Source organism: Octopus bimaculoides, chromosome 15 (assembly GCF_046866305.1).
Source record: "Octopus bimaculoides isolate indiv1 chromosome 15, ASM4686630v1, whole genome shotgun sequence".
Classification (NCBI taxonomy): Eukaryota; Metazoa; Mollusca; class Cephalopoda; order Octopoda; family Octopodidae; genus Octopus; species Octopus bimaculoides.
Window position 1 is genome coordinate 26,776,973 of NC_142942.1, and position 22,025 is coordinate 26,798,997.

General features: G+C 36.3%; 1 protein-coding gene across 3 annotated transcripts in view; it reads left to right on the plus strand.

Annotated features, from left to right (window-relative positions):
* The first annotated feature begins 891 nt into the window (after positions 1-891).
* The window catches only part of LOC106881644 (SPRY domain-containing protein 3), a 360,055-nt gene continuing 338,921 nt past the window's right edge, over positions 892-22,025 (plus strand). Inside the window, exon 1 of one of the 3 annotated variants that reach the window (XM_089363629.1) lies at positions 892-1,718. The gene's annotated coding sequence lies outside the window, so the exon portion shown is untranslated. The remainder of the gene's footprint in view (positions 1,719-22,025) is intronic. The other 2 variants (XM_052973458.2, XM_089363628.1) reach the window with 2 other exon arrangements.

A 22,025-nucleotide genomic window follows, 5' to 3' on the forward strand; every position in this document is an offset into this window, starting at 1 on the left:
TAGGGTTTTAGGGTCAGGGTTAGGGTTTTAGGGTTAGGGTTAGGGCTTAGGGTTAGTGTTAGTGTTAGGTTTAGGGTTTTAGGGTTAGGGTTGGGTAATCGTGCGGGTATTAGTCTGAAAAATTACAGAAATGTGCAAAGTACCGACCCTGTCATCTATTATAACTTTTGTTGTTCTGTTTAATATATACATAGATTATGCCTCCAAAGAAGAGAGTTTGCTGGGGAAAGAAAGCAACTGGTTTAAAATGACAGCAACAGACTGCAGCAATTCACCACATTCCAGAAGCTACTTTAAACATAATGCAAAATGGTGCATCAACGTCTTCTGCCCAATCTCATAGAATTCTGGCAAAACTGTGTAGCAACAGATCGCCAGCAATTGCTTCATCAGAAATTGCCATCGTAGCCCCTGCTAAAAGGGATTACTCTGCTATGTATAATCAGAGCAGTGCAAAAAGTTGTTTTGCACAAGCATTTCTATAGCCAATTAGACGGATGAAATTTACGTACGCTTAATAATGTTACGCCATCAGACTTTCCCTATTAATTTCACCGTCTTTTGAATTATGAACATATTTACATCATAAGGGTTTTTTTCGTTGTAAGGCTTTCTTTTTTAGTTGATTTTCACCTAGCAAGACTTATCGTAGATGGCGTAATAAGTCACACCTGGACAAGGTCGGGTTATACTGCTAGTATATATATATATATATATATATATATATATATATATATATATATATATATATATATATATATATATATAACATAGAAACATTATTATTTCTAAATTTCTCAAAGAGAGATGTTCTTTAAAGTAAAAGGCTATTTGCCAACATAATGTGGCCGTTCTGGGAGGGATGATTGTTACTGTTGTTTAGCCCAGGCAAACATTGTTTGCAGCTCGCTACACGACACAATATCTGTGTCCTTATACTTTCGAACAGCTACTCTGCGTTGATAAAGACTAATAACCCAGGAACCGGTCCACAGATGCTGCTTTGTGCTGGATGGTGTTGCTGAACTCCCTGTTCGAAAATATAAGGACACCGATATTGTGTCATATAGCCAGCTGGAAACGATGTTTCCTGGGACTAAACAACAGTACTAATCGTCCCTTCGAGGACAGCCACATTATGTTAAATTATAGTTTTATAATATGGTTAAATTATAGTTTTATAATTGTCAACGAGAAAGTACAGGAAGGAGGAGGTGGCAGATGTAGTGTGAAGAGAATGAGAAGTAGGAAGGAATGAAGACACTCATAGAGAAAATGCAGAATATAGAAAAGAGAACGAAGGAATAAATGAAGAGGTAATGAAAGTAAAAATAATTGAAAGAAAAAGAATTGACTAAAGGAAAGAGGAAAGAAGGGAAGAACAGTGAAACGGTGAAGTGTATTGAAGTGAACTAACTAGGAGAAGACAACCACAAAAAAAAGTAAAGCAAACTAAGGAAGACGCGGCAACTGCAACTCACTCTGCATAGAGCTTTTTACATTGCATGCACAGTTTCAAAGCTTTTATTTATGTATGTAAATGTCAACACTGTCACCCACAACAATTACAAGCTGATAAATGCAAAAAACAAAACAATAACATCAGGAAGAGATGTAAGTCGACACCAACAGTTTTGTTTCTGTTTTGATTTCCAGCATATCATAAATATTACAAATTACATGGGATCTTGACAAGGTTTGTTGTTTTCGAAATTCAGGTAAGAAGATTTCTCTCTTATCAACTTCGGTCCCGATTTGTTTGTGTTGTTGAACCTCTGTGTGTAGTCTAACAAGTTATATTATTTTGCTGTGTCCTCACTATACTTCCGAAACTACTTGGATTTCACTTACCTACTGTAACAAATAGTCTGGCTAAATATGTTATGTGATTTTTAAGCGACGTTGTTACTTAAATCATAATAAAGTACTTTCTTCTCAAGTTATTCTTTAAATAAGAATTTTGTCTTGAATTATGCAAATAGTTGCAAGATACACAAAGACGTGTATATAACAAAAATATCTTTTTATAATTAATTTATCTTGACCCTTTATTAGGGAAAATGACGTACACACTGCAATACAAGATATTCAACATATATAGACACAAAATAACTCGTTATTATACCAGTAGCTATTAAGGTAAATACCGACACATGCATTAGGGAAGTCAGGTGTTTGCTTCTGTTACTTTACTCCGCCTTGCTTTCTCTCTATCTCTTCCTACTCTCGTATAATAATTCTTTTGCGTATTTTCTTTTGTATCCATATTTTATATTTCGTAGATTGTATATTCTGTATCACCTCTCGTTTTAATTCCCAAAACCATTCACATGTGTAAATGAACATGTATTTCACTTAAGTTGCTTATCATGGAAAATGTGTCTTACCACTTCACTCTTATTAAATTTGAAACGTTATATTTATGTTTAAAGTGTATGTGGGTGTGCACCAAAATAACTAGTTGCGATGAGTTAGTCTACTGTATTCTGGTTGGAAATTGTTTGCAGTAAAAGTCTTTAAAACACCTACGCTGGTTTTGTGATGCCTAAATTTTGTATGTGAGCAAAAAGTCTTTTAATTCTGCTGCACATTGTCATTGACATGCTAGAAATAACTTCCACATTCTCCTCAAATTGCATAACTACAGTCTTGCAAAAGGACGAGAAGGTCATATTAGATAATGTTGTCCCACATACCCCTCTTGACGTGAATAGTTCGAAATCTCTCATACGCTGGCACATAGAGATCTAGTATTAGACATACAACCTCGTCTTTAAACATACACACCGATTTACACGCACTCGTAAGTACACGCATGTATTTGCTCTGATATAGACAGAACTTACAATCTTTAAAGGCTCTCTCAGAACCGAGGTGGAGGCGAGCTGGCGAAGTTATAGTTTGAACTGTTGAAGGTCATAAATTGTAGATGTGTGTTTTTGGGAGCATAAAGGATTAGGTGTAGAGAGTGACAAAAAAAAAAAAAGTTATTTCAGAGGACCTTCTGAGAACTTTGGTGGTTGTTTAGCCGTTGGTCAGCATTTATTGAGCAGACCTATCAGGCAAAGCAGTCCAGCAGTGATCATACTGTCACTATAGGAATAGGACTACATTATCTAATGTGACTGCACCCTTTTTTGAAAGATTTTTGAGAGGGATTTGGATGTTATTTCGTGTAAGCCAATGACCATGAAGAGCAAGAATGAAAGTATCTTTGCTCACATGCAAAATTTTACCTACTTTCAAATTTGAAACAACTCCTTGACAAAGTTTCAAACAATCCATATGAACAAACAAAAAGAGTTTTAACCTTAATACCAAAATAATAATTTAATATAAGTTGCATACTTATAAACTCAACACAATGAATGCCAACTGACTCTTATGCACTTGCATTTATCACTAGTACAAAAAAAAGCTCCTCACACCTGATGTAGAGACTATCTTATTGGCACATCATCAGTCAGGTGGACAATATGCAAGTGTATGGCTAAACATATGTTCTTATTGATAGATATGCTCACTTATGTATCTATGAAGATATTAGTCGGAGTTGCCAAACTATTACTATGAATATTGTATATTGTAAATTATGTCATTTATATGTGAATATTGGTACATGCTTTTCATGTTTGCATGTGACTAAGTACATTTAAAGTGGCTATAATTCTCCTTTCTACTATAGGTACAAGGTCTGAAATTTGGGAGTGGGGATAAGTTGAATACATCAATCCCAGTGTGTAACTGGTACTTGATTTATCGATCCCAAAAGGATGAAAAGTAAAGTTGACCTTGGCAAAATTTGAACTCAGAATGTAATGGCAGATGAAATATTGCTAAGCATTTCACTCTGCATGCTAATGATCCTGCCAGCTCACTGCCTTAAGGTGGCTGTTAATTCTATCAGCAATTCAACCTGTCAGTTGATTGATCCTTCTGGTCATGTGAAAATAACAATATTTTGTTAAAGTATGAGACAAAACTACAATGGCATCACTGTTGACTGGTTTTGAATTTATTTTTAATAAAAAGAAGAGAGTAATCATGATGAACATAGTTGTTGAAAGGAGGTAAGATTTATTTTTTTTATCAAGAACCAGTATTGAAGATTGTCTAGGAAGACAAAAACTGGGAGAGGACACTTTAGGAGAAAATAAGTTGTGAATTTGGGGCAGCTTGGTGAATGTACCAGTCATTTTCACAGTGACTATGCACAGTTTTCACTCTTGTAATGAGGATCTTGGATTTATAATAGGTCTGGTAGTAATGGAAATTGGCAAAAGGAGCCAGTCTGAATATTGGAAGCTTCTAGTTAGAACTCATATCAGCAGTAAAGTAATGGTCATTGGCAGCTAGGTTTGTGTGTATACCATTCCCACTTATACAAAATATATGGATATAAATTGGCAACTTGACAAAGCAACCTAACTAATGAATGACACCAATAGCTAGTGAACTTAGACATTATATGGTTCACTTAATGAAACTTCGAAAAGGTTTCCTTAAGGTTGGTGAGGGCTATATTTGTCTGGAGCAACTGCTCCGAAAGTGGACATCATCAACATGGCATCAACTTTGTTATGAGAAACAGCTATCTAAACCATCTGTGGCACTTGCTGGTAATAATGAGTGGCTAATGTTACCCTATATTTACCTTACAGGAAGCCATTCATCATCATCATCATTTAACATCTGCTTTCCATGCTGGCATGGATTGGACAGTTTGACATGGAGCTGGCTAGCAGGGACCTGTCCAGATTCCAACTGTCTGTTATGGCATGGTTTCTATGGCTGGATGTCCTTCCTAATGCCAACCACTTAACAGAGTCTGCTGGGTGCTTTTTATGTGCCACCAGCATGGGTGCATTTGTGCAGCACCAGCACGGGTGCTTTTTAAGTGGCACTGGCTCCTGAGAGTACAAGCCTGTATGTGTGGAAGATAGTGATTTTATTTAGTTTGACGTGTTTTACCATTTCTCCCGATCCCTTGTCATTTCCTCAATGAGGGTCAATGTCTGAAGATCCTTTCTCATCACTTTGTCCTATGTCTTTCTGGGTCTACTCCTGTCACAGGTACCCTCCACAATTAGAGAATGGCACTTCTATATGCGTCACATGATCAAACCAGTGCAGTCTTCTCTCTTGGATACATCATCTGATGCTTCTTATACCCAGTTTCCTTCTTAAATCATTTACTCTCTTGTGCATGCACACTGACATTACCCATCCAGCAGAGCATGCTAGCTTCATTTCTTTCAAGCCTTTGCAGGGTGCATGTTTCACAGCCATGTAACATAGCTGTACATATACAAGCTTCATACAATTTGCCCTTCCCACGGACATTAAATGATGATGGTGAAGTAAGGAGGAGCTGGCTATAGATAGTGTACTTGGACATTGGGATATGTTTGTAATACATATTGGTTACTGTACCATGCAAAATAAAAAATAAGTGGAGGATCAGGGTCATTTCAGTTTCAGAAAGCTTGATTTGATGCACTAGTTATACTAGCAGGGCAAAGACAACTTCTATCAGTTGAGGAGGTGCTGACTAAAATATCAAAAGGTGACAAAATCTTTTTTTCCAAGTTTGAATGTACATCAACATAGTAAATATAAATGCACATAGCGTTATTTCAGTTAGTGCTATTTAGCATCCTTTTAATTAATACATCTGTGTGTGTGTTTGTGTGTGTGTGTGAATATATATGTACAAAACGTAGTAAATGCTGAATAGAGGTGAGAAGCAAAGAAATCAAAGAGGTAAAAGAATACATCTATTTGAAACATGCAGTGAATATGCACTGAGATATGGATGCTGAAATCTCTAAGAGAATAAGGGGCAATAGCATTGTCCTACCTGCATTCCCTCTCACTTGATATTCATTTATATATATATATATATATATATATATATATATATATATATATATATATATATATCATTATCATTATCATCATCATTTAATGTCCATCTTCCATGCATGCATGGGTAGGACAGTTGACAGGAGCTGGCCAAGTGGAAAATTTAGCCAAGGCTATTGTCTGTTTTGGCAGTAATTTTACAGGTGAATGCTCTTTCTAACACCAATCACTCTGCAGAGTGGACTCAGTGCTTTTTACATGGCACTAGCACAAGCAAAGCTAGTTTTGGCAAGATTTTTACAGCTGGATTTCCTTCCCGATGCCAACCACATTACAGTGTGAACTGAATGCTTTTAATGTGGCATCAGCACTGGCAGTTGTAATCAAGTAACTCGTAAGACAAGGAATTATGAGAGGGGCAGGGCATTTGTGTCAGAGGATGAAAGTTAGAGTGTGACAAAGAGACAGAAGCAAGGCAAGTGTCTTGCCACAGCAGAAGAGGCATTAGAAGAGGTGCTCCAGTATCAAATGGTGAAAGGTTAGAGTGTTACAGAGAAATACAGAGGCAGAAATAGGTGTTTTACTATAGAGGAGGTACATGGTTACCCAGAGAGAGAGAGAGTGAGTGAGAGAGGTACAGAAAGAGGCCAGAAACAAGTGTGCTGATGTAAAGGTAATACTTAGTTACCTAGTCAGAGGAAAAACAAAAGGAGAGAGAGAGTGATGAAAGGGAAAGAAAAAGACAGTAGGAAATAGCAAAAGTGTAAGAGAGAGCAGAAGAGAGATGGTGTAGTTCTAGGGTATACTTAGAAGGGATCTTTCTGATTTGACGGGCACCACTTGTTTTCTTAACGAAACACTTTCAAACTTGGGATACTGGTAGAATGTGTCATATAAAACAACTTTTTCTCTTAGCCTTCTTAACAAAAAATTGTACATTGCAAGTTATTTCATGTTAAAGTTGTCGTATTTCTGTAATTTCAACCAATCACTGACATCTATTCAACTGAATATAGTTACTGCTGTTTTTGTAAACAATAATTTTTGCCGGTGTCAAGAGTGTTATTCCCTGTTTAATTATATCATTATTCCCTAGTAAGGGTTTAGCGTTTTAGGGTTGGGGTTAGGGTTATGGTTATGAGTTATAAGGTTTTAGGGTTAGAGTTATGAGTGAGGTTATGGCAAAAATAATCATAACTCTAACCGTAACCCTAAAACTAACCCTAACTCTAAAACCCGAACCCTAACCCTAAAGCTAAAACCAGTACAAACGCACGAATGATGTCATAAATAACAGTACCACCGATAGTTGTTGTTGACAAACTATGGCACTAATTTTATTCAAGGGAAAAGATCCCATGATACCGTTAGAACATGTTGTTTACATTCCACGGCAGTAATTGTTTTCACCTCAATAGACGTCAGTGATTGGTTAAAATTACCGAAATACGACAATTTTTTACATGAAATAACTTCGAATACAAAAATTTTTATCTGTTCTATAACACAAAATATACAAGTATATGAAGTTTGAAAGTGTTTCGGTACCAAAAACACTTCATAAAACATAAATGAAAAGTGTTGCCCGTCAAATCAGAAAGATCCCTTAGAAGTAACAAGAATATGAGTGTAGAACCTGGTTAGAAAAATAGGGAGTGGGTGTGGGGAGCAGTGATACAGTGAGCATGGCAGTGAGTGCAAGAAAGATGTATGAGAAAGAAATGTGAAGAAGAGAACGATGTAATTAGAACAGGAGTTGTTTGATTTCTTAGGGTAGAGTGAGTGAAAAGTATGTTGTTACATGTGGGTGGGACACAACTCTTCTAGCATTCAGTTTTGTGGATGGGTCTTCCCTAGGACCTCATATTACCATACATCTCAGTCTACTGTCATTTCCTCCGTGAGCCCCAACATCCTAAGATCAGTCCTCACCACTTCATCCCATGTCTTCCTAGGTCTCCTTCTTTCACAGATACCATCCACTTTCAGTGACAGGTACTTCTGTATACAGCTGTCTTCACTCATACGCATCACATGTCCAAACCAACACAGTCTCCTCTCCTGCATACCACATTTAATCCCTCTTATGCCTAATTTTTCTCTCATCACGGTTGTACTTTGTTGGTCATGCACACTGATATTGCAAATCCAACAGAGCATACTACCTTCATTCCTCTCCAGTCTACACATGTCCTCCACAGTCAGAACCCTTGTCTCACTACCATGTAACATAGCTGTTCTCACACAAGCATCATACAACCTACCTTTCACTCTGAGAGAGAGTCCTTTTGCTGCCAACAGAGGTAGTAGTTCTCTGAACTTTCTCCACCCTATTCTTATTTTAGAAACAATACTTTCATAGCATCCACCACCGTTGCTAATTTGATCACCTGAATAGCAGAACCTATCTACTACCTCAAGAGAGCCTCCTGGGCATGTGAGAGAGTTTAAGTCCCTTGTGCTTTTACTACTTACTGTTCCAGTGCTTCTGCCACACACAAAAGCAACCTTATCTGATTCCACTGCATCTCATATGCATTTGTAGTGTGGAATATATGTTCAGTATCAAGTATTGAAATGGCTGCGTGTATATTATTAGAAGAAATCTTACAAAGAAGAAGAATAAATTTAAGAACTATATATTTACTACATAAAAATATATTTTATTATTTGGTTGTTGATGAAATATAATCAATATGTAGAATCTAGTTGAATGAAGGAAGTTCAGATATGTAGAAGTAACAGCTAAGTGGTGGTTTTCAGTTATGTGGCATAGAGAAATAGACAGGCATAGCAATGATGTGAATGACTCAGAGTCTAGTCAACTAAGAAGCAAAGAGCAGGGCAAGTAAGCTGTTTTTATTAATGGAACGCTAAATATTCTAGAAACTTCCAAGAGAAACGCGAAGCTTCTTGAATAATTAAGAATTACTTCTCATGAAATAGAATCTTCCGAGAAACTTATTGACGGGAGATTACTCTATAAAACTTCTTGCAAGATAGATCATTCAACTATTTTAGCTACAGACCACAGACTACTACACATCCATAGGTTACACTTTGTATAGCGAATGAAATTACATCCCACTCCTTTCCTACTTATTGAACAAGGCCATTTACCAGCTGGAATGAGAGTCTGATCTCCTTTCTCGGTAGCAAAAACTTTAATCTTAGCTAACTTAACTCTAAGGCCCTTTGATTCCAGGTTTTGCTTCCAAAACCCGGAACTTCTTCTCCAATTCTGCTTCAGATTCTGCAATAAGAGCAAGATCATCAGTATATAACAGTTCTCATGGGCATCCAGTTTTAAATTCATCTGTTATGGCTCGGAGAACTATGATAAATAAGAGTGAACTAAGAACTGATCTCTGGTGTATTCCAGCTTGTACATTAAATTCATCACTGTATTCAAGGCCAACTCTCACCTTACTGACAGCATCATTGTACATGGCCTGTATGGCTTTAAGATGCCACTCCTCTACTCCTAGCTTCCTTACAGACCACCAAATAAGAGAGTGGGGAACCCTGTTGAAAGCTTTCTCCAGGTCGACGAAGGCTAAGTACAATGGCTTACTTTTGGCCAAATACTTTTCTTGCAACCATGTCACTATGAAGATGGTATCTTTGTTACTTCTTCCAGAAACAAAACCAAATTACATCTCATCTAGTTTAATTCTATCCCTAAATAGTTGAGATATAACTCTGTGTAATTTTCATGACCTGATCCAGCAGTTTGATACCTCTGTAGTTGTTTCTATCTAAGCTGACTATAATACTGCTACACCAGTCTTTGGGGATAATGCCTTCCTGAATAACCTGATGAACTATGCGAGTGACTAGGCTGTCTCCCACACAACCTGATATTTTAATTGTCTCAGCAGTAATAGCTGATGGTCATATGTGTATATATATATATATATATATATATATATATATATGAGGAAACCAGCATTTTGCAATATTATTTTATTCACTTAGTTTTGAATGTTTACACTTTTATTACCTTCAAAATATTCTCCATTTGAAGCAATGCATTGGTCCAGGTCTGTTTTCCACTATTTGAAGCAGTGCTGGAACTCTTGTGAAGTGATGCCTTTCAATGACTCTATTGGTTTTGTTTTTCACCTCTTCCACATCTTCACAATATGCTTTCGTCATCAGTAATGACCTTTGAAAAAAAGGTCTGGATCAACTTCCAACTGTTCTTTCAGTTCACAACATGCATTCAGTCATAACTGCTTTTTGTCTTCTGTGAGCAAGTGAGGTACAAATTTTGCCACAACTCTTTTCATTTGCAATTCCTTCCTCAAAATTTGTTGGCAGGAGCTCCAGGACACACCAGTCATATCAACGAGCTTGTCAATTGTTCAGTGATGGTCCTCCAAGATCAATGCATAAATTTTCATGATGTTTTCATTCGTTCAGGAGATCGATGATCGTCGTCAATGAAGTTGGTCTTCAAGCAACAAGTAACCATTCCTAAAGTGTGGAAACCACTTGCAAACTTGTGTTTTGCTCATGGCAGCATCCTTGTAAGCTGTTTGAAGCATGACAACTGTTTCGGTCACCAGTTTCCTCAGCAGTAAGCAGAATTTCATAGAAGCATGCTGTTCTTTTGTTTTAGCCATCGCAAAAATTGACAAACAGGAGAAGCACTGCAAAACGAAGATGCACTATGTGGCAGTACGATCTCACTGGATGCAGCTCGTCAGCAGACTGATGCCTGAAGGCCACAGCAGAAGCCTGAACTAACAATGGGTTTGTTCCACAGATAATGTTTCCAGTTACTTTTGGGTACCCTCTCGTATATATATATATATATATATATATATAGGAAAATGTAAAAAAGCCAGAATGCTGAACTGGGAGAATAATTTAATGAAGATTTTTTCTAACCGGTTTTCATTGCGATGAAGCAAATTATCAAGAAGAAGGAGAATGAAAATGTTTTTTTACAAAGAAGTACAAAAAAGTACAAAGTGAAGAAAATAATATATAAAACAATAATATATAAAAAAAATAAATATACCCATACATTATATTGTCTTTGAGCTTTTGTAGTTCAATAGTAGTTCATGTATAAATTGGTAGGAAAAATAAGGATGCATGAGAGTTGAGAGTTTTGTTAGGTTTAAAAAAAGGGGTTAAAAGTTTGTGTTAAGCAGGAAATGTGGTGTCAAAACAGGAAGTGTGTGTAAGGGGAGACAAGTGTTTTTAGTTAGAGTTATGAACTCTTTTTTTCTTTTCAAAACAGGAAGTTTGTGTCTGTTCATAGAGAAATAAGGTCACTGAGGGGTGTGTGTGTTAAGAAATGGTTGGAATTTCTCTATGAAAAGATTCTCCTTGTTGATTCTTTCTTGTGTGGAGATTCTGTCTTTACATTGATAGAAAGGGAATATAATGAATTTAGGGTTTTTGTTTCTGGCGTAAGAGTCTATGTGGCCACTGAGTGGAATTTGGCGGTATTGTGGGAGGTTTATTTGTTCCTTATGGACAGCTACTCTTCTACGTAATGGGAGGCTCGTCTGTCCGATATAGAAGTTTTGGCAACCTGCGCAAGTAAGGACATAAATGAGGTTACTCGAGGAACAAGAGAAATTGGTTTTAATTTTAAACTTTGTTCCTCGTTTGAAGGTAAATTCAGAGCCTTCAAGTAGGTAAGGGCAGGTGCCACAATTAGGGCGTGCACATTTTTTAACTGATGGGGGTGGAAGTGGTGTATGTAGTTTGGAATTGGTTAATAATGTTTTCAAAGATTTGTGTTGCCTTTTGCATTTAAGGACTTTGTGTGTATTAATGATATTGTTCATTTTCGGGTCTGTGGTAAGTAAGGGGAGGTTTTGTTTAATTGTGGTGAATGCTTCGATGTTATTGGGGTTATGGGTGGAGATGTATGGAAGTATTTTGGGGTTGGGTGTGTTATTATGTTGGTTGGTTTTTAGTGTGTTTTTGTCAAGCTCCTTGGCACGTTTTATTCCAAGATCTATGAGTGTGGAGGGATATTGGCGTTGTAACTGTTTTTTTGAGATCTTGTAAGCGTATTTCTCGAGTGGTAGGGTCAGAGACAATGGTGCAAATTCTTTTAGCTAAATTAAAGGGGATATTTATCTTGGTGTGTTTTGGGTGGCATGAGCTAAAAAGGAGGTATTGTTGTGAGTCTGTAGGTTTGTGGTAGATGTCGGTTGTGATTTGGTTATTAGGTGTTTTTATGATTAAGAGATCAAGAAAAGGGAGATGATGTTTGCTGAATTCCATAGTGAATTGAATGTTGGGATGTATGTTATTAAGAATGGATTTGAATTCTAGAAGTTTTTCATAGGGTTCATTCCATATGATGAAACAATCATCCAAATATCACTTCCATCAGTTAAAAAATGTGCACGCCCTAATTGTGGCACCTGCCCTTACCTACTTGAAGGCTCTGAATTTACCTTCAAACGAGGAACAAAGTTTAAAATTAAAACCAATTTCTCTTGTTCCTCGAGTAACCTCATTTATGTCCTTACTTGCGCAGGTTGCCAAAACTTCTATATCGGACAGACGAGCCTCCCATTACGTAGAAGAGTAGCTGTCCATAAGGAACAAATAAACCTCCCACAATACCGCCAAATTCCACTCAGTGGCCACATAGACTCTTACGCCAGAAACAAAAACCCTAAATTCATTATATTCCCTTTCTATCAATGTAAAGACAGAATCTCCACACAAGAAAGAATCAACAAGGAGAATCTTTTCATAGAGAAATTCCAACCATTTCTTAACACACACACCCCTCAGTGACCTTATTTCTCTATGAACAGACACAAACTTCCTGTTTTGAAAAGAAAAAAAGAGTTCATAACTCTAACTAAAAACACTTGTCTCCCCTTACACACACTTCCTGTTTTGACACCACATTTCCTGCTTAACACAAACTTTTAACCCCTTTTTTTAAACCTAACAAAACTCTCAACTCTCATGCATCCTTATTTTTCCTACCAATTTATACATGAACTACTATTGAACTACAAAAGCTCAAAGACAATATAATGTATGGGTATATTTATTTTTTTTATATATTATTGTTTTATATATTATTTTCTTCACTTTGTACTTTTTTGTACTTCTTTGTAAAAAAACATTTTCATTCTCCTTCTTCTTGATAATTTGCTTCATCGCAATGAAAACCGGTTAGAAAAAATCTTCATTAAATTATTCTCCCAGTTCAGCATTCTGGCTTTTTTACATTTTCCTATTATTTCTCCACGTGCGGTTAACACAACCCCACTATTTACTGACTTATATATATATATATATATATATATATATATATGTATATATATACTTTATTTAAAAGCAGCAGAAATATAACAAAAAAACCGTTACTCTGAGTTTCACGTTCCCGTTCATCGGACAGTTTTGTTAGAAATGGAGGAAGGATAACGATGCAATCGAAAGTAATGTAAAATTTAAAATTTAAAACACATGGATTCGTCTGATTGGTTGTTTCAAATAAGGGCCATGGATTGGTCGTTTCAATTAACGGTCAATGATGTGTAATTCACAGACCAAATAAATTTAATACAGATTCACTCTATTAAAAAATATCGAAGAAAACCTTAAATAGAAAAATGGGCTCCAAATACATATTATAGATAATTAAATATATTCGATTTAACGCTTTAAAATCAAATCAATAAAATAAAGCATATGCTGCATTCAAAATAAAAATAAAATAAAATAAAATAAAATAAAATAAAATACAATAGCGTGTATGTATACAAGGCTATCCACAACATATATATATATATATCTACATGTAAATATATACATCGAAATATACAGCTGCATACGCACAGACAATCTACGTATATATGTCTATATTTACAAGGCACAGATATATACATAAGTACAAATCTACACACATATACGTACACACGCATATAAGCCTGCGCATGGAAAACCTATGCACTGGTAACGACAATTGTATCTTAATCTATGGAGTGGAGGGGTAAAGAGTAACGTATCTATAACAACGTTAAATATGGGAAAGGGGGTGGCGGGGGGAATGTAGTTGTCATAAAAAAGGGAAAGGAGAAAGAAAGAGAATAAAGAAAGAAAGAAAGAAATGGAAAAAAAGGAAGAAAAGAGAAGAGAGAAAGGCTGGGGATAGGAAGGAAGAAGTAGAGAGAGAAAATAAGCAAGAACATATAGTGAACGTGCAGAAAAATTTAGATTGCGCATATGCGCGTATACAAAAATGTATATAGCATCACGCATATAGATACATATGCTGATATGTACGCAAATAGTTACGATCATAACCTTGTACATGCGCATGTACACATACAAGTATATGTGAGTGTGAACCTGATCGCACATACGCACACATAATAATATAGATGCATGTATGTATAAATAAACATAAGCATATGCCCTTACCGTGTATACACAAAAAGAATATACGCACGAAATCATAACAGCATATGCACAAGTGCGAACCCAGGCCCCATATGCAAGCGTAGGTACATGTATATGAATACGTAAGTGCTTTAACTATACAGACATCTACATAAAAAAACCCATTAGATTTCAGTGTATATATGCAGCCAACTTCTTAAACCGCTGGTTGTATAAAGGTTAAAACCAGGCGAAAATACATGCATAAAAGAATAAAAGAATACAAAGGGTTTTTTTAAAAAATAGAATAGAAAAAAATAAAAAGTAAAAAATAAATAAAAATAAAAGTAAAAACAAGGGAGAAGAAAAATTATGTATATAACAGACGAAGGTTTTCTTAAAATGACGTAGGGGTCTTTACAAAATTCTCACAATGCTAATTCAGTACCAATCCAATAGTCAGATTGCACAATGGTTATAAGGAGTCGATCATAGTCCAAAATTTTACCCATATGGAATATTACATGTAGACATTTTAAATTTGGACGCATGCCTACATGTGTTTAAAAGTTCGCGTCTTTGGTTAAGCGCCTTCTTATCCTGGAACAAGATATTCATTTTTTCCAATAAACAAAGATCACATTTCAATGGTCTCTTATGGGCACCGTGCCTGTAAGGCGATGCTTTACCTAAAATCCTCCATGTCACGCTGAAAGGCTGGGCTTCATTCTCCTTTAAATGCCAGACGTATTTTGCCAGGCTCGTTTTTGTTCTATTTTCAGGGTACCTAAAAGAATTTTTATGTGAATACAGTCTGGTTTTGAAAGAATTTTCTGTAGCCCCCGTATATGTTCTATAATCATGCGAGCCTTCTATCTGGACTTTGGCCCTATATACGATGCCTTTTTCTAGACATCTTCCTTCCAACGGACAGGAGGTTGGGTCTTTGCAATTACAGGCCCTTGTAAGCTGGTCTGCATTATTGCTTTTGGTAATTATTTTATTGTTGTGCTGGCTGATTAAAGAGGCGAAGTTCTTGTGTTTTAAATTTTAAATTTTACATTACTTTCGATTGCATCGTTATCCTTCCTCCATTTCTAACAAAACTGTCCGATGAACTGGAACGTGAAACTCAGAGTAACGGTTTTTTTGTTATATTTCTGCTGCTTTTAAATAAAGCATATTACTCTACCTCTGGTATTTGAGTACTCTTTTTTCCACCTTGTTGCACATTTCATGTGCTTACTCCGGTATATATATATATATATATATATATCATCATCATCATCATCATTTAGCGTTTGTTGTCCATGCTGGCATAGGCTGGACAGTTTGACCAGGGCTGGCAAGCTGGAAGGCTACACCAGATTCCTGTCTGATTTGGCATGGTTTCTATGGCTGGATACCCTTCCTAACACCAACCACTTCAAGAGTGTAATGGGTGCTTTTATGTGCCACCAGCATGGGTGCCATTTGCGTGACACCGGTATCTGTCATGACTGATTTTACTTGGTTTGATGAGTCTTCTTCTCAAGCACAACATAATGCCAAATGTCTTGTTCATTGCCTCCGTGAGGTCAAACATTCAAAAGTAGCCCAATGCTCGAAAGGTGCTTTATATGTGCCAGTTACATGACACCAGCATCAGCCATGACTACAATTTCACTTGGCTTGATGCGTCTTCTTAAGCACAGCATATTGCCAAAGGTCTCAGTCACTGGTCATTGCCTCTGTGAGGCCCAAATTTTGAAGATCATATTTCACCACCTTGTCCCACGTGTTACTGGGTTTACCTCTACTACAGGTTCTCTCCACAGTTAGAGATCAGCATTTCTTTACACATCTGTCTTCGTCATACAGGCATCCTTCACATTATGGCTACAAGATTTCATGCTTATGGAAATTGTAAAGTATAATTTTGAGATACGGTCTGTAATTTTGCTCTTACTTAAACATGTATTGTTAATTTAAAACTACACTTTCCTCTTAGCTCAGTGACCACTTGCGTTTTATTGTTAATGTTTTGAAAAACTGTCATCATGTTGCACACGCACATATATATATTTAATGTACATAATGTGAGTATACATACACACACACACACACACACACACACACACACACACACACAAATGTGTGTATTTCTATCATCAACACAAATGTAACCAACAACAGCAACAGTAATATATTGTATGAAGTAGATAAGCAAATCCATTTCAAATAAAATCATATAATGTGGTGTCCTGGTCTTAGGTCTATGAGGATTGACTTGAGACTAAACAGCCACAACAATACAATTAGCAAGAACAACATAATCACATCAACACCAACAATACTCACCCACTATTACTAACATATAGACCAATGCAACCCACATCATCACCATTATCAACTCATTAGCTATTGAATCCAACAGGCTACAACAGATAACGTGTGTGCATGAATGTGTATATCTGTTTGTATGAGTGTGTGTGTGTGAGCATGATTGTTTGTGTGTATATTTATGTCTTAAGTGAGGAGTGCAAGGAGCAAATTGTCTATAAAATCTGGTATCACTTCAACTAACTATAATCATATAGGAGTTTCTCTTCTTCAGTTCTTCACTTTTTCATCTAATTTTCATTATTGCATAGATAGGAATAAGACAATTTTATGCTCTCACAAAGCAAATCTTTCCTGGGTCAATTTTTTTTTACTACATATTTATTGTGGATAATTAATTGCTGCTGTTATTGGATTTGCCTTCAAATTAAGATGTCTGGAAAGAAGCTATCAAGTAGATTTGAGGGTAGTTATACAAAAAAGAACCATAAAGGATCTACACTGGATATTAAACTTGATGTTTTAAAATGACTTGATTCTCAAGTAAAACCAAATTACATTGTCAAAATATTAAATCTTGCAATGTCTGCAATGGCAATAATATGTGACAACAGAGAGAAAATTATGGTAAGTGTTTAAGAAGCTACTCCATTAACTGTCTGGACCTTATTGTTCCATAGGTCTAATGTAATGCTTAAAATGGAGTGACTTTTTGGGTGTATCGATTGAGGATCAGAATCAGTGTAAAGTGCCGATAAACACTATGGTAATTCAAAAAAGAGCCACAAGTTTATTTGAAAAAGGAAGGTAAAACTTCTAATGAAAATCCCTTTTTGGCTTGTAAAAGCTGGTTTGAAAGGTTTAAGAAGCGCATGAATTTGTACTACATAAAAATGACTGGTGAAACTGCTAGTGTTGATACAAATCTGCTATTAATTATCCTGGGTGGCTGAAGAAAATGATTGCTGCAGGGGGCTACATACCAGAGCAAGTATACAATGTTCATGCGATTGTACTTTTCTGGAAGTGCATGCCTGCTAGAACTTTTATTTCTTAAGAAGAAAAATTAACACCAGGATTTAAAGTTTCCAGAAATTGTCCGACACTCCTTTTGGCAGGAAATGTTGCAGGTGATAAGAAATTAAAGCCCCTACACGTGTCACTCTGAAAATCTAAGAGCTTTCAAAGGTAACATAAAGTTGAATGTACCTTTGATTTGGCATTCACATAAGAAAGTGTGGATGACTAAGAACCTTTTCAAAGAGTAGTTTACAAACGTTTTTGTCCTGCAGTAGAAAGGTACAATACCAGATATATTCCCAATGAAGCATTGCTTCTTTTAGGCAACACACTGATGTCAACTTGGTTAACCTTATTTACTTGCAAGAGTAAGTTATATCCCCAAGAATACAACTTCTTTGCCCCAGCCAATGGATCAAAGTGTGATAGCTAACTTCAAGGCATATTATATGAGAACTTTTAAACAACTTATGAAAGTAATTGACGAGAAGGATAAACCTTACAGTTAGAAAGTTCTAAAAGAAATTCAACATAATGGATGTTGTGAATACTACAGCTGAGTCATGGGATGAAGTGAAACCTTCAACTTTGAATAGTGCTTTGAAAAGTATAGAGCTAGAATGTATCCTTGACATTACAAGTTTTCCTCAAACAAAAAATTTACATCAAATTCAGAAAGATATTTTTACACTTACAAAGAATGTAAGATTTGAAGAAAGTTGCATAAAGAAGTGCCACGACCACTTTAAGTGGAGGGAAGTTGTGGAAGAGGGAGACCCAGGAAAACATGGTACGAAGTGTTGAAGGCTGATCTCAAAACACTGAATCTTACGAAGCAAGTGACAGAGGACCAAGATATGTAGTGCATTGCTGTACTCAAGAAGACTTACCCAGTACAACAGAACTGAGATCTTAAAACCAAGGTTCCTCGTAAAAAGTATTGCCACATAAAATGCACTGGTGATGGTGCCTCATAAAAAGTATCCAGTATACTCTGTGGAGTAGTTGGCGTTAGGAAAGGCATCCCAGCTGTAGAAACCAAGCCAAAACAGACTCTAGTGCGGCCCCAGGTCTTGCCAGTTCCTGTCAAGCCATCCATCCCATGGCAAATGGATGTTATATGTTGATGATGATGATGATGATGATAGAGAATAATGTGATTGAGTTGCTGGTGTCCCAGAAAGAAAGTTTATCTTAAAAGGAGTGATACTGGAAAAGAACAAACTGAGAATATAGATGAAACACTAGAAGTTCCACATACACCACTTAAATTGACTACAAAATTTAATGCTAAAGGACTGTATATTTGTGTGTGTCTGTCTGAATAGAATGGGGCATGCCAATGCTCGGCTGAAACAGCTGTAAGTTTATGTTTATTCTCAAATTCCTAATGTACTTTATATTTGTAAACCTGATTGTCAATATAACATGGTTTGTCATAAACATTTGTATTTTGGGGTTTTTGTCATTTTAGTTACAAAATAAGTTAGTTAATTCAACGGAATACACTGTCTGCAAGTCGTTGGGTACAGCATATTATCCTCCATTTTCTAATTGCTATATAAATTTAGGGTAAAATAACCCCCCTTTTACCCACACCCACTTATTACACTTGGTATAACACTAGTGTAACAATAATTGGGTACCCTCCCAGCAGTATATTAGATAGATACTATCCCTTAGTGGGTTGAATCCTCAACCCCTAACTCTCTTGCATTATATATATATGTATATGTGTATATATATATATATGTATATGTATATACATATATATGTATATATATATATATATATATGTATATATGTATGTATATATGTATATGTATATATATATATATGTATATATATATATTGTATATGTATATATCAACCCATGCTAGCATGGAAAGCGGACATTAAACGATGACGATGATGATGATGATGATGATGTATATATATGTATGTATGTATATATGCATATGCTCACATATCATTTGTATTATTATATTATTGAACGCTATGCGTCATTTGCAAGTAATTTTAACTTTACATTTCTGACGCGCACTCTATCCATCGATCCATCTATCTATCTATCTATCTATCTATCTATCTATCTATCTATCTATCTATCTATCTATCTTTGTTCTTACCTATCTCCCCCTCTCGTTCTTCTTCCTTCTGTTGTCCTTGCTTCTCCCCTTCACTGCTATATCTCTCTCTCACTCTTCCTCCCTGTCTCTCGTCGCTCACCTATGTTCAACTTCCTCCCTTTTCCTCTCTCTACCACTCCTCGTTGATCACACGCGACCTGTGGTCAGTTCTTCCTTTCTCCATTCGGCCAGCATAAAGGCAATACGAACTGCTATCTCTCTCTGCTCAAGTTCGTCACATCACAGCGTTCAGTATCTCATCTCGTTCGGTCTAACAGCCCTCAACGTTTGTTTTCCCCTGTGTTGGTTTCTGTTTGCTACTTTGGAATCCTCCGCATAGCAGGTTTCACTTAATTGCTTCGCGGGAAGAGCTATTCTAAGAGCACGTTCTGCCTCATCTTTGAAACGCCTAGTTTAGAATAGAGGCAGCTGATGAAGGAAAAGTTCCATATGTAGCTTGTCTGTTTTCTTATGTGTTCATTCTGTTGTGCATAAAAAAAGTTTGTTATTTGTGCTTTGTTTATGTTCCCGTTCCTTTTTTGTCCACATTTTTTTGACATCCTGTACCCGGATATGCATCTATATATACATGTAGATGTAGGTATGTACATATATGTATGTATATATGCTCACATATCATTTGTATTATTATATATATATTATATGTATATATATCTATATATATATATATATATATATATATATATATATATATATATATATATATATATACATATAAGAGACAAAGTGTATGTACACCGCTATATATGTATATAAATACAAAATGGGACATGAAAACAAAACATCTAGATAGACGATACAAAGAAAACAAGGACAGGTCATTCGGAGCTTTCTTTCATCAGTCGAGATCCAGATTATCTTTGCAATTTCGGCTGGTTATTCTCGATATTGCTCCAATCTGGTCAACCCCAAGGAAAAACTAAGCTAAGAGCATTAAATTCCTTGGAAGAAAGCAGCGAATGTATACAAAAACAAGAACGGAAAAAAATGAACAATGTTACACAAATACAATAAAAATAATAACAGGACATAACAACAGATGTCTTTCGACTAAGGACAAATCAAATTAAGCTGCTGTATGTTTAAATAAAGCCTTATGGCAGGGCTACAAGATTTCACAGGCACAGAGAGGAATATCAATGTTGCACGCACAACGGCCGGCCAAGAAAGAAAGATCAGGCTTGGCCGAGTGCCGGTTACGTGGGAAGAGAAGAGCGAGAGGTAGAGGCAGAGGGACAAAAGAAATAAGGAGGGGTGAGAAAAAATGACAGGGACACAGTGAAGTGAAAGTGTAGGGAAAGTGAGCAAGAAGAGAAGGCAAGGAAATGTGAGAGAGTGGGAAAGAAAGAACAAAGAGTAGAATGGACGAATAAGGGTGAAAGGGCTGATAAACAGAAATAGAGTCGTACAAGATTTAGAAAAATGTGTACTTACATATAAGAGACAAAGTGTACATACGCCACTATATATATATATATATATATATATATATATATATATATTTAGTTAGTTGGCACTCCGTAGCTTATGACGTCGAGGGTTCCAGTTGATCCGATCAACGGAACAGCCTGCTCGTGAAATTAACGTGCAAGTGGCTGAGCACTCCACAGACATGTGTACCCTTAACATAGTTCTCGGGGATATTCAGCATGACACAGTGTGACAAGGCTGACCCTTTGAATTACAGGCACAACAGAAACAGGAAGTAAGAGTGAGAGAAAGTTGTGGTGAAATAGTACAGCAGGGTTCACCACCATCCCCTGCCGGAGCCTTGTGGAGCTTTAGGTGTTTTCGCTCAATAAACACTCACAACGCCCAGTCTGGGAATCGAAACCGCAATCCTGTGACCGCGAGTCCGCTACCTTAACCACTGGGTCATTGTGCCTCCACACACACACACACACACACACACACACACACACACACACATATATATATAAATACAAAATGGGATACGAACACAAAACATCCAGACAGTTAGGTGATACCAGAAAGAGATAACAAAACATCTAGATAGATGGTACAAAGAAAACAAGGACAGGTCATTTGGAGTTTTCTTTCATCAGTCGAGATCCAGATTATCTTTGCAATTTCGGCTGGTTATTCTTGATATTGCTCCAATCTGGCCAGCCCCAAGGAAAAACTAAGCTAAGAGCATTAAATTCCTTGGAAGAAAGCAGCGAATGTATACAAAAACAAGGACGAAAAAAAATGAACAATGTTACACAAATACAATAAAAATAATAACAGGACATATGTATATATATATATATATATATATATATATGT